At 39.2% G+C, this 11,570-nt stretch overlaps 1 protein-coding gene across 24 annotated transcripts in view; it reads right to left on the bottom strand.

The window, feature by feature from the left end:
- ZBTB20 (zinc finger and BTB domain containing 20) overlaps positions 1-11,570 on the bottom strand; it is a 468,885-nt gene that overhangs the window by 238,464 nt on the left and 218,851 nt on the right. The window contains exon 8 of one of the 24 annotated variants that reach the window (XR_007379436.1): positions 19-11,473. The exons of the other annotated variants lie outside the window; for them this stretch is intronic. The gene's annotated coding sequence lies outside the window, so the exon portion shown is untranslated. Of the gene's footprint in view, positions 1-18; positions 11,474-11,570 lie in introns of those variants that run through there. 24 annotated transcript variants of the gene reach the window in all.

Genomic DNA, 11,570 nt, shown 5'->3' with positions numbered 1-11,570 from the left:
CTTGTAAGAGACACAAGAAGTAATTTTTAAGCCACTGTATAGCAGCTAGGAAAAAAAAACAAAACACCACAAACTGGCAAAAGTAAGCAAGAATCCTGCAGGTCCACTTGGATGGGCTGCTTTGGAGTGTTAACATCACAATTCAGCAGGATCTGTTTAATTATTTGCTAACTTCTATGCTGTATCTGAATACCTATGTTTAATGAGAACAGTCTCAAATGGACCGTGGATGTATTACGAAAGCATAGAAACATTTTTAAAATCCACACCTTTGCCTTCCTTGCCATTCTTTCAAACTATACACAGGAAAATGGTTACAAGGTACACACTTCTTAGGCACAGTTTCCTGTATATATTTTAAATGCAATGTCTTACACATATATACAGAAATATCAGAATGCAGGTGAGGAGTCCACACAGACCTGAACTCCAGATTTTAGACATGAACTATGTTATTTTCTTTTATGTTGGCTTTGTTCATTTCAGTTTGCATCATAAAGTGGGAAGAGGATAGAAGAAGAAGTTTAGGCTAAAGTTGAATGGAGGAAAACCCCAGAAGAGTGGTGGCTTTTTCTGTACATGAAGTTGCTAGCAATTAAGGGGAATTCTGAATCACAGCTTAATTTGGCATTTTCAGAGCGAGGATTTCTTCCTTTCAAAGACTGAGCTATGTCTGCAGATTTCAAAGATTCAGGCACGCTATAAAAAACAAGAAAATGGAGCAATCACCAGAAGCGAGTCAAGTGCTTAAACTAGGACAAAGTAATAACTGGCAAGTAACTGGGACTTTCCCCATTCTCTCACAATCCTATGGTAGACCTTTCCACTTCGTCTTTGGATTAATTTAGGAAAAAAAATATTGAAAATTCAGAATGAGTATATGTTAATTCTTTTGTTCTAAGTAATAAGATGCAAAGCAACGTAGTCCTGGCAGGATACTAATTTCTGATGTCGTCAATTAAACAACTTCTCCTTGTTTGTTGAATGGAAAAATCTCTCAGAAAGTGTTTTTATCGAAGCAGCCAGATCCAAGTCCTGGATTATTAGGTTAAGCTTCATCAGCAGAGACCAATATAAATGCCTTTCATACCATCTACCTCGATGCCTTAACAAAAAAATACAGAAGAGAAAATACGTAGAACCCAAATTCCATGATTTTTAACTTGTATTCCTTTAATACAAAGCTGGGAACTCAGATTCTAAGAATATAAAATGAAAATGTGATTATTTTCTTTTTATCTTTCCTCAGAAACAAATGGAACACCCGAAACCACCCAGTCTTTCTACAGCTTGATTTTTTTTTACATTTTAAAATCAGAAAAAGTAGCTTTAAGTACGTGGAGTCACCGGCAAATCTGAATTCCACATCCTTTTGCTGTTCTGAAAAGTGCTTGTTATCGTACATTTGTTTTCACCTGATGGTTATTAGGAGGTTCTATGTAATTACCAAGGTTCTGATTTCCCTGTTTAAAAACAAATTAGGGTGTTGTACAGGGCCTTGGAATATTAGGAAGCAAATCCAACAGCTAATGATGGAGGGCAGTGCCTCAGTGAAGGCATTAGCAATCCATCTGGCCAATTAAAGAGTAACTTAGGCAGAGCCCAACACTATTTCTCAATTATGGTGGCTGCAACATCGAGACCTGGCAGTTACTGAAACAACACAGTCTATCTACGTAGAGAAAAGCAGGGAAAATATGTAACCCCACAGAAGAGAGGAACGTGAAAACGCCTGAGATGTGCCTTGACTTACCAGCAAAAAGGAGAGCTGGACTGTAACGAAAACAAAACAGCTGAGACATGAAAGAAATACTAACAAAGCTTCTCTTCCTACAGATTCCTGATTGGAGCTTGCAAGCTCTACACAACATGAGAACAATTATCACAGCTCTCCTCTCCCACAAGAAAGATAAAGTTCTCAGTGAGCAAAAGACAACGTGCTGTGACTGCTCAGGAGTAAGGCATGTGCTGGCCAGCCAGCTGTTCTTCCTAGGCTTGCTCCACTGATAAGTTCTGCTATTCTTTTCCTCAGCAGGGGCACTAGTTTGAGTTTTTCCTCCTCTCTTTCGATATCCATTTTGTAGAACATGAATTATCTTTCAAGTTCTTTTATGGCTGAAAATGGTCACTGTGCTCTAAAGTTACATATGGGTGGGACATAGAGGCAGAGCAATGGTCAGTCCCATAAACTCATATGAGATAACTTGGCAACTCCAGATATCTGGAGTGTTTGTGAAATCTGGAGGTGGATCTGAACTGTAGTGTAAGTGTATGCCTAGCAGAGAGACCAAAGCCGTGCTCTCTTCGCTGCTACCATCCTAACCCTCCACAAAGTCTGACCATGCTATTTCCATGACTGCAGGCACAGACCAGTAGATTCTGCCAGTGGCAGAACTGGGACACGGACACCTTGTAAGAATTCATAACGTATTTAATATCACAGACCGTTTAAAAGATTTTTTTCCTCTCGTCTTGCACCTTCAGAAACATCCAATGGCATTCAGATGTCAATAAAAGTATTTCTTCCTGTGCTTCCTCACACGAGAGAACTTTCTGCCTCCCATCTAAGAAGTTAACGTATTCCATTCTTCCCACAGCCGCTCTCCTGTGCCTGCTTCCATTCCCTTCTCCCACCTTCTAACAGCAAGAAGGAGCTAAAACACAGCGCTGCTTTCCAGCCGGTACCTTCCCACATGTACCACCTGTCCCCCCACACGAGTGACACTGCCCTCCCGCTGGATGCTTCCACATGTCTGTCCTCTGGAGCTAAAGCGATGGGAATGATTTTCCTCAACATGAAATGCTGGATGGAGAGTGTGGGTGGGAAACATGCAGTGTAATGGAACTGAAACCCCATAAGGGAAATCAACGCAGGCAGCTGCTGATACACTGTTTACTTGGATAAATCATCCATTTTCCTCCCGGGCAAGATGACTTGAGATATCACCTACCCAGGATGGCAAGTGCAAATATAAATAATAAATAAATCTACCCGAAGAAAAATATTCTAACTGTAATGGGCTTTGTAGAGTGCTAAGTTTCAGTTAAAGTTAATCCTTGCTGTCTTTTTGTGTCTCCAGCAGCAGAAACATCTGGTCGGTTTTAGATTCCCCTTGGATTCCCAACTTCAAAGGGAGTTATAAAGAATAACAAATACATGTACTGGCACTGAAAAAAAAAATTAGAGCAGCAGGAGAGAATGGTAAAATTGTCCTTATTTGACTGCTAGTGACAGGCGCCACAGGCAGAACTGTGAGAAAAAATCTTAACGACTCAGGCAAATAAGATTTCCTTTTTTTTTTAAATGACTGGCTCTCTCTATTAATGACGCAGAAAATCTATGGGATCTGCCCCATAATGGCAAGAAGCTCGTGTGCCAAGGAATATGCACGCAAGTGTATGTAGCAAACAGATTTCAAATTAGATATGTACTGAATTAATAGGCAGGAAAGTAGGAACTAAGTTTTGTTTCCAGCCCTTTAACTGAGGGTTCTTTGTGTATGTTGGTTAACTTACAGAGGCTCTTTAAAGTCAATAGGACATGCTAAAGCATAGGCAAAAACAATGACTGCCACATGCACTTGCCAGTACCTATTCCAAACCTCTTGGGAACAGAGGTAGGGAAGCAAACACAGGCCTGCAGTGTGGCACCTTTCTTCTACTACATGATGGCTGGAAAGTGAACAGGTGCCACGCTGCCTTTCCAAACACAGCACCACCTGCAGTAGCTTCTAACATGTTTCTGCTTACATGTGCACTGAGCTTCATTCTGGTCTTCTAAGCCAATGCACTCATGGAGCATCCTGTTCCCCATCTCACTCATGCAGCACTAAGCCTGCTCTAACCTTTTTGTTTGTTTGTTCTTTCCACCATTTCAATCATAGGGTTAATAATCTAAATGTAATGTGAAGGATGCATGAGAATTCGTGAATCACAGAATCATAGAGTGGCTTGTGTTGGAAGGGACCTCAAGGATCATCAAGCTCCATCACCTTGCAACAGTGAACTTGTATGAAATCTCCCGTATGCTAAATGTCAACTTTTGTTGTATGAATGCTAAACTTGTTAGCCTCTTTCATCAAAATTAAAGACTACTACTAAATTAACAAGATAGATGCCAGAGAGGAAAACTGCAGAACAGGCTTTTGCTAAGTAGCATTAAAACCACAGCCATCTCTCTTCCACCTTCACTGACAGAGAGTCCATAGAATACAAATGTTGAAGGTAGCCATCAAATAAATTCCGGTGATTCCTGAACCAAAGAGACTGATCAACTTGTGGATATTTGATTGGATAATAATGCTATATTTGGCAACCAAATTACTTTTTGATAATAATTCATTCAGCTCTATTGCTGAATTTGCAAACGTGATTTTGTTCATGACCTTATTTTATCTTATTATACCATGAGGTAAGCAGCTCCCCATTGTTTCAGCTTCAAAGATATTTCACAATCTCTTATGTGCCCCACATAATAGCAAATCTGAATCAAGATTTCTCCATAAATATGGCAGTTTCATATTTATATTGAATGTTAAAGCATAAGAATCCTAAATTCTCATACAAAAGAGTGAATGAAGGACTTCTCCTTACGAAGGACCCTAATCCTAAATTGATTTCATGCTGAATAGTAGAAGGCTATGGAAATGAAGACGCTTTACAAACTGCTATAGAAGAAAGAATTTGAGAACATACTGTACAATTTGTTGTCTGTGACACAGAAATCAGCCATTTTTCATACTACAGTGATACAAAACAGTTGGATCTGAAAAGGGAATCCAAAATGAACTTGAGTTACACAGCAGAGACAGGTTAAATCAATTCCATGTTTACTGGACTGCTAATTGCTTTGTGGGAGCCATACTGGGAAAAACTCATCTCTCTTGCCTAGGAACTACCACTGGAAGCAATGCTATGAGAAATAGAATCTCTAGTGACATCAGATTGTCGAAAAGACTGTACAAACCTAAAGATTTGATTCTGAAAGGAAGCCTCTCTTCTTAGGAAGGCTCTGGTAACAGTGTTGGCAACATCCTCCAGTTGGGAACTCTTTTAGATTAATGCTTACAATCTCAATTGTCCAGAAAAAGCACGCCTCTAGACAGGATGGAAAGAGTATGTGAGCACATGAGGAAATCTCCAAACTCACACTGCAAGAGAGGATTTATTCAAGTGACTAAACCTCCTTGTCCATACCCCTAAGTATTCTGTCCTGTACACCACAGAAACGACTGACTTTCTGAAGACAGACTGGCAAGTAAATAGCAGGCTAGAAGAGAAGGCTTAGAGAGATGTGTCAGTATTCAGCTATCACAGTGGGGGAAAGAAAAGGCACTGAAAAAGAAGGGGAGGCAGAATAGCTTTCTCTTTACATCTGTTACAAGTTTTTAATGATACAGATCTTTCCAGTTAAATCATACCTCTGAGTCTGGTGTGTTATTTATTAAAGAGAGCAGCACAACAAAGGGACATGGACCATCAATCCTAGGACAACAGCTAACAAACACTTCAGTTGCATCTCAGGATTTCACCAAGTATCTTTACAAATATTTCTTTATATCCTGTTTATAGCACAGTATGTTCTTCTGTGACTAAAGCTGGTAGACCAGATCCTGCACAGTCTAACAGTTTCTTGTGTACGTTTCCTGTCCTCTTACATGTCTGTAAGCACTAAGGTGCTGTGCAGAAGTTGAATGTAACCATTATAAGGGAACTCCTGGACAACCCTCAGCACGTATATATAAATTTGCAAAGCATTAATGGCATGTTAAGCTAAAATGAGCCATCCCAAAAACATTAATCAGCTAAGCAAGCCCTGCAGATGCTTTCTGTTTGCTTGGGATATTTTACTGCTTACATTCTTATCTTTTGGATATGCAATGCTCTACTAGCATGCAGGAAATATTGAGAGCATGTCTGCAACATAAACTTAAAAAAAAAATAAATATGGATCTTTGGAGTGGTGGAGCTTTTGTTTTTACACTTTTAAAAGCCTTTACACTCAATATACCAGCTCTTCATGCCCAAGACCAGTGCAAAACATACTCTAGAGGCTAAATCAGCTTTCTTAACACTAAATTCAGTGCTTACCGATACAGCATGTTATATGCTTTGTTGCATTAAAAAATAGCCAATGATTACAGGAGACAGCTGTTAGTCAAAGCACATATTCTTGCCTATCTTGTCACTGGTTGGTGACTGAGAAATACTGAACAAACTACACTGCTGTCCTTAGAACACATATTTATTTAAAAGCAGGTGTTCTGTGCTGTTTATCTTGCTCCACAGCTTCTGCTCTGAATAGTCTTTCTTGTATTCCCACAGTTCTGTATGACAAAATATCCCTTAACAGGTCCAAAAAACAGAAACAAAACTTCAAGAACAGGATATTGTAACTAGCCAAATTTAAAGAAGCCACACCAGAATAACTGAGGTACTGTGTGAGTGTGCTAGTATGCCTGCCCTCGTTCAGGGAACAGCAGTGCTCACAATGTTGTGACAAGGTCAGGTGCTTCACATTCCATGTGCAATAGTCTTTCCAGCAACAGAGCAACCCTTGAATATGTGCTTCACTTTTAATCGTTACTCTCAGCCCTAAGCTCAGTCAAAAATATCCCCTTTAAACTCACGTTGTTCTTTTGTAGAGTGCTCCCACTGAGCTGGATTTAGGCTCAGAATTTCAGATCAGTCAAAACCATAACTCAGTGGAATAGGCTGCCGAGGCACATCACATATTGTGGCACTGGTCAAGAACTGTAGTGTTTAAGTATACTGATCTTACATGAGAAAGTGAAATGTAGAGGAAAACACATGGATTTTGCAAGCAATTTTACCAAGTTCAGAGTTTGAAAAATTTGGTCCACAGCCACTCAACAGAGAAGGAAGCCAGTAGAGCTGAAAAGGTAATAAAAGCTTCCCAGTTTACGGACTAAAAGACAATATATTTCCAAGGGGGATCCACGTATAAGTGAAGGGACATATTCTGATCAACTGTTGCAAAGAGAGCAAGTCACGTAACAGAATCTCACATAATCCATGAGATTGTTATTGTAATGTTATGAACATCCCTAGAAAGTCAAATCAACAATAAAAACATCTCAAGAATAGGGGATGCACTTCATTGAAGTTCATTGCTCCAAATGACATCAATGCATGACCTCTGTGAAGTCTAAGGCTCCTCGTACATTTAAAAAACTTTACTGTCTTGATAGAATGAGAGATTTTGTAGATTTTTTCTTTAAACAGGTTTAACAGAGTTCTGGTGAATTACTCCTCTAAGCACAATCCAATATTTCTGCTTTACACGATAGCTACAGACTTTGAAATTTGCCTTTCTTTCAGAGCTGAATTAAACAGTGTACTGTAAAATTGCCCATGAAACAAAATAAAAAAAAAAAATCATATCAATCAATTGAATGTTTTGTTTTGACAAAATAATTTTGTTTTGATTGTTGCTTTCAGTTTTGATTTAAATTTTATATTAGAACACAGAATACATTTTTGAAAGAAAAGTTTGAAACAAGCATTTCTGTTTCACTAACGCAAAAAAGCTTTATCTGGAAATATAGATAATAAAAATAAATTGAGTCCTGGAAGTATTCATTTCTTTCTTCCTTACTTTTTGCTTTTGTTTTTAATTTACGAACAAGCATACAAGTATTTTCCTTAGAAGAGAATTCCATCAGATATTTTTAACTGATTCTAACCCTTCAGTACTCTTTAATGCACCTCAGAAGCTTGTAATAACTTTAAAATTCTATCAGCATATCAGTGACAATCTAACTATTATTAATAATCTAGCTTGTATATTGTTCTTGTCTACTCTTAGACCAGCAGGGCTTACTGATGTATGAAAAGCAAGAGGCTTTCTCAGACAATCATTTATGTAACTGCTAGCACAAATCTTGTTAGGTCAAGTACCCTTAATTACTATTGCCATTTGGGAAAATATCAAAACCAGTTCTGACCAGGATTAAGAGGCACATACAGTCACAGAGAGTTCTACAGAAGAATTGTGAGTGAGAAGTAAGGATAATGTTAGTTGTTTCTGGTCTGCTCTTGTATCTTTAAATTTGATGTATAGAGAAATACAAGAATAATTGAAATTAAGACGATCTTTAGTACACAGGAATTCCTTTTTCTTCAGCCACTACAATTCTTGCTCACTGCTCATGCATTTACAAATGAATAAAAAGCAAAATACCACAGAGCATGCAAGGTTGATTGAAGCTGCAAGATAAATCGTGGCCTACAGCAGGAGGAATTCAGGGATTTCCCCTCAACCAGGCAGCAGCAAGAACCCCAACATATAAAGCAGTCCCTTAGGAAGATGAGAAGAGAGCTCAAGTATAGCTTGGCCTGAAATGATGACATCGTTCTCAGTGATTGGAAACCCCTGGATATTTTTCAGTGTTGAGATGCTTTTGAGAAGTGGTTGCGCCCTGTGCTGTTTGGTGAACGGCTTTTGTAACATGAACAGAATCTCATTAAGAACCAAGTAATTTGTTTTCTATAAAGTTTATTGCTAAATGCAGTGCTTGGAGCAGAAATCCAAGGATTCAAACAACTGTACTACTTAGTCCCCCATGAAAGCAGTTCTGACTTGAACTTGAACCCACCTCCTGGAATACTGATGTCACACTTTGCAAATCAAAGATGGGGAAACTCTTGGGGAGAACTTTTGGGATTACCTCTCCTGTGTTTTTTTATTTCAAGTATTAGATCTGGGGAGTGCTACATGGGAAGAGAGTAGCAAAGGGGCAAAACAGAGAGACTGTAGATCTTTTCAAACAGGTCATTACCATATGAGAGAAATACAAAGGCTTGCTCAACTGCCTGAGCTACAATTACTTCTGTCACATCTCTAACAGAGCTTTCCCTGCCCCACATCAAGCGGACTATTGAATGTACCTCCAGCACACTGGGTCCACGGGCTGACAGCTTCCACAGTCTGAAATGAATTGAGCAAACTCTCCTTCATCCTGCACGTTTCTTCAGCTCAAGCTGCCTGTAACCCCTTCCTAGCAGCAACATTTCAGAGCCTTGCTGCCCCGCCTCAGGAATACGACCGACTCGCTCACTCTTCACCTCCGCAAAACAAAACCACAAATTTTAGAGACCAGAGAAAACACAAAATACCCATAAACAACTTCATCCTTCAGCATCTTCAGCACTAGCAGTGGATGGTCCTTGGGCTTAGGTCAACATTATGGTAAAAAACTTCAATTTCCTATATAAATTGCCTTTCCAAAATGAGGGACTCTCACTTTCCTATTATCAGCTTCTCTCTTCCTTAGTTGATCTTAAAGATACAAGGACAAAGGAAAAAAGGAAAAAAGAAGAAAAAAAAGCTCCCTCTTCTAATCATATCTCTTCCCTCTCATCTCTCAGCTTCCTCTGTATCTCACTTCAAGCCTCAGAGGCTTCAATGTTTTTAAGACCCTGTGTTAATACCTGATCTCTTTGTTCTTCTTTTTTTTTCTTCTTTTCTTTTTCAAAATACTCCAGCCCCCAAAAGTGAATTTGGAGAAAACTGGCTTTCTCTAGTTACCCCATTGTTCTTCTCAGGCAAGATCTATTTCAGATGTTTCTATTTCAAATATTTAATGACAGACCTATTCATACAGTGATATGCCAACACCACTCCTCTGTCTCTTTGGCATGATGTAGAGCACAGAAAAAGACTGTCACAAAATAAAAGCATTCAGTTAGTCAATAAAACCAAGTTGAAACTTATAAACAGTATGTAGCAGATTCCATACGTCACTACAAATTCCGTAAGTAAAAGTCTGAGAAATAACAGTTTCAAGGGAAAGCCCACAGGACAATCACATCCACTTAACATTATCAAAGTGTTTTCTCACTGGCTTCCTTTCCAGAAGGACTTCAGCAGAAGCCAAAGACAGTAGAGTTAACTGACATTTGGGGTCTTGTCTTCACTGCAGTGCCACTTGAAAATAGAATGCTCATCTTGCATGCAGCGTGACTCCCACCCACAAATAGGAATCTCTTGCTCAAATTAAGTGCTACTTCAAACTGACCCTTCATCCTAAAAAATTATTAGAAGTGGCAGCACATGTGTTGTAGTTGCTGGTATTAACTTGCAGTGGGAACTCAGGAGTTCTCGTTAGAAGTTCAAAGAACCAATTTAAGGCCATGTCTTGCATCTGGGATCTAGTCTAAAAATTTCACATGCAATCCTTTTGCCCTGTGATCTACATTAAGCTCATGGAGATAGCACATGATACTATGATAGCACATGATACTGACACTAATGACCTGCTCCTCTTCTCAGTTTCTACGGTGTCTTGCTGACAAAAAGGTACACCTTATTTGCAGAAGAGAACTAATGCCTACAGATCAATTTAAGACACAGAAGTCCGGCACATAACACTCCTATGATAAACTGATTAAACACATGTAAAACTGTGCTGATTTTAAGCATTTTTACTCACTACTTCTGTCTAGCTGTGAATGAAGGGGGCTTTTTGCAAGTACCTTAAACTGTCTGTGAAATGCAGCCCATTTGCACACATAGCCAGCTTTCACACAAACACTGCACAATCAAATATCAGCTCCATGCAAACCTCAAAGATTATATACATAGACAAAAGAATTTTAAGGCACAGTGTGGTGCGTAAAAGCAGCCTAAGTTGTTCATATAGATACAGCCTTTGTGGTGAATCCAATCTCTTGCAACTTGACTATTACCTACAGAAATTCTCTCATCATTCTAACAAGCTGCCAGAGACAAGTAAGCATGAATATGGACAACTAATAGAAAACACCACAAAAGTTGCCATATTGTCATCTGAACATCTCATGCTCCAGTTTATTTACATCCTCCAGTGCTATAACCCCAGCTGGCAGTTTTGATTAGTAGTGAATGTGCTCACACAACAAACTGGCCTTCTCCTTCTTGGGAATGAGAGATCTCTTCCACAGATGACTGCAGAATGTGAAGACACAGATATGGGGGGAATTGAGCATGCAGTTTTCTCGTATCACATATCTGAAAAACTACCATCACAGTCTGGCTCACAAGGGGATTTGGCAGCAACACAGACTATTTTGACTATCCGGAGGACTCTTCCCCACTGACAGGGAAGTAAGGATATAGCCATCACAGAAGCTTATAACACAGCATAAAGTAATGTTATTTAGATGTGAATATAAAGTTGCCGACCACAAGGCCAGCTGCAAGGGCTGTCTTTTGCTAATGTGTTTTAAGCCAAAGCATGGGATAACACAGCAAGCACCATTAGAGCATGTATATCTTCTCTTTACGTTACTGTACAAGGGCAACTTCACCCACTCTGTAGCCGTTAGCAAATGCGTCTCTGTAAAACTACAAGTGTAGCAGGGTTTTAACAGCCTTTTTCCGCTAACAGCTCTGGGATTTTTCCTTTCTTGGCTGTAACCAGTCGCAACCAGTTGTGAATAAGTCGTTATCCCTCTGTGCGACTCGCAGCAACTAAAAGAAACCAGTGTCATTATGCAAGTTAAAAAAAAAAAAAGTTTTGTTTTATGGTTAATTATCCATGGTCTATTTACAAAATAAATCAACCCAT

The sequence above is a fragment of the Lagopus muta genome, chromosome 1, assembly GCF_023343835.1.
Source record: "Lagopus muta isolate bLagMut1 chromosome 1, bLagMut1 primary, whole genome shotgun sequence".
NCBI classification, from domain to species: domain Eukaryota; kingdom Metazoa; phylum Chordata; class Aves; order Galliformes; family Phasianidae; genus Lagopus; species Lagopus muta.
The sequence above is the reverse complement of the archived record's forward strand: the minus strand, read 5'-3'. Positions and strand labels throughout refer to the sequence as shown.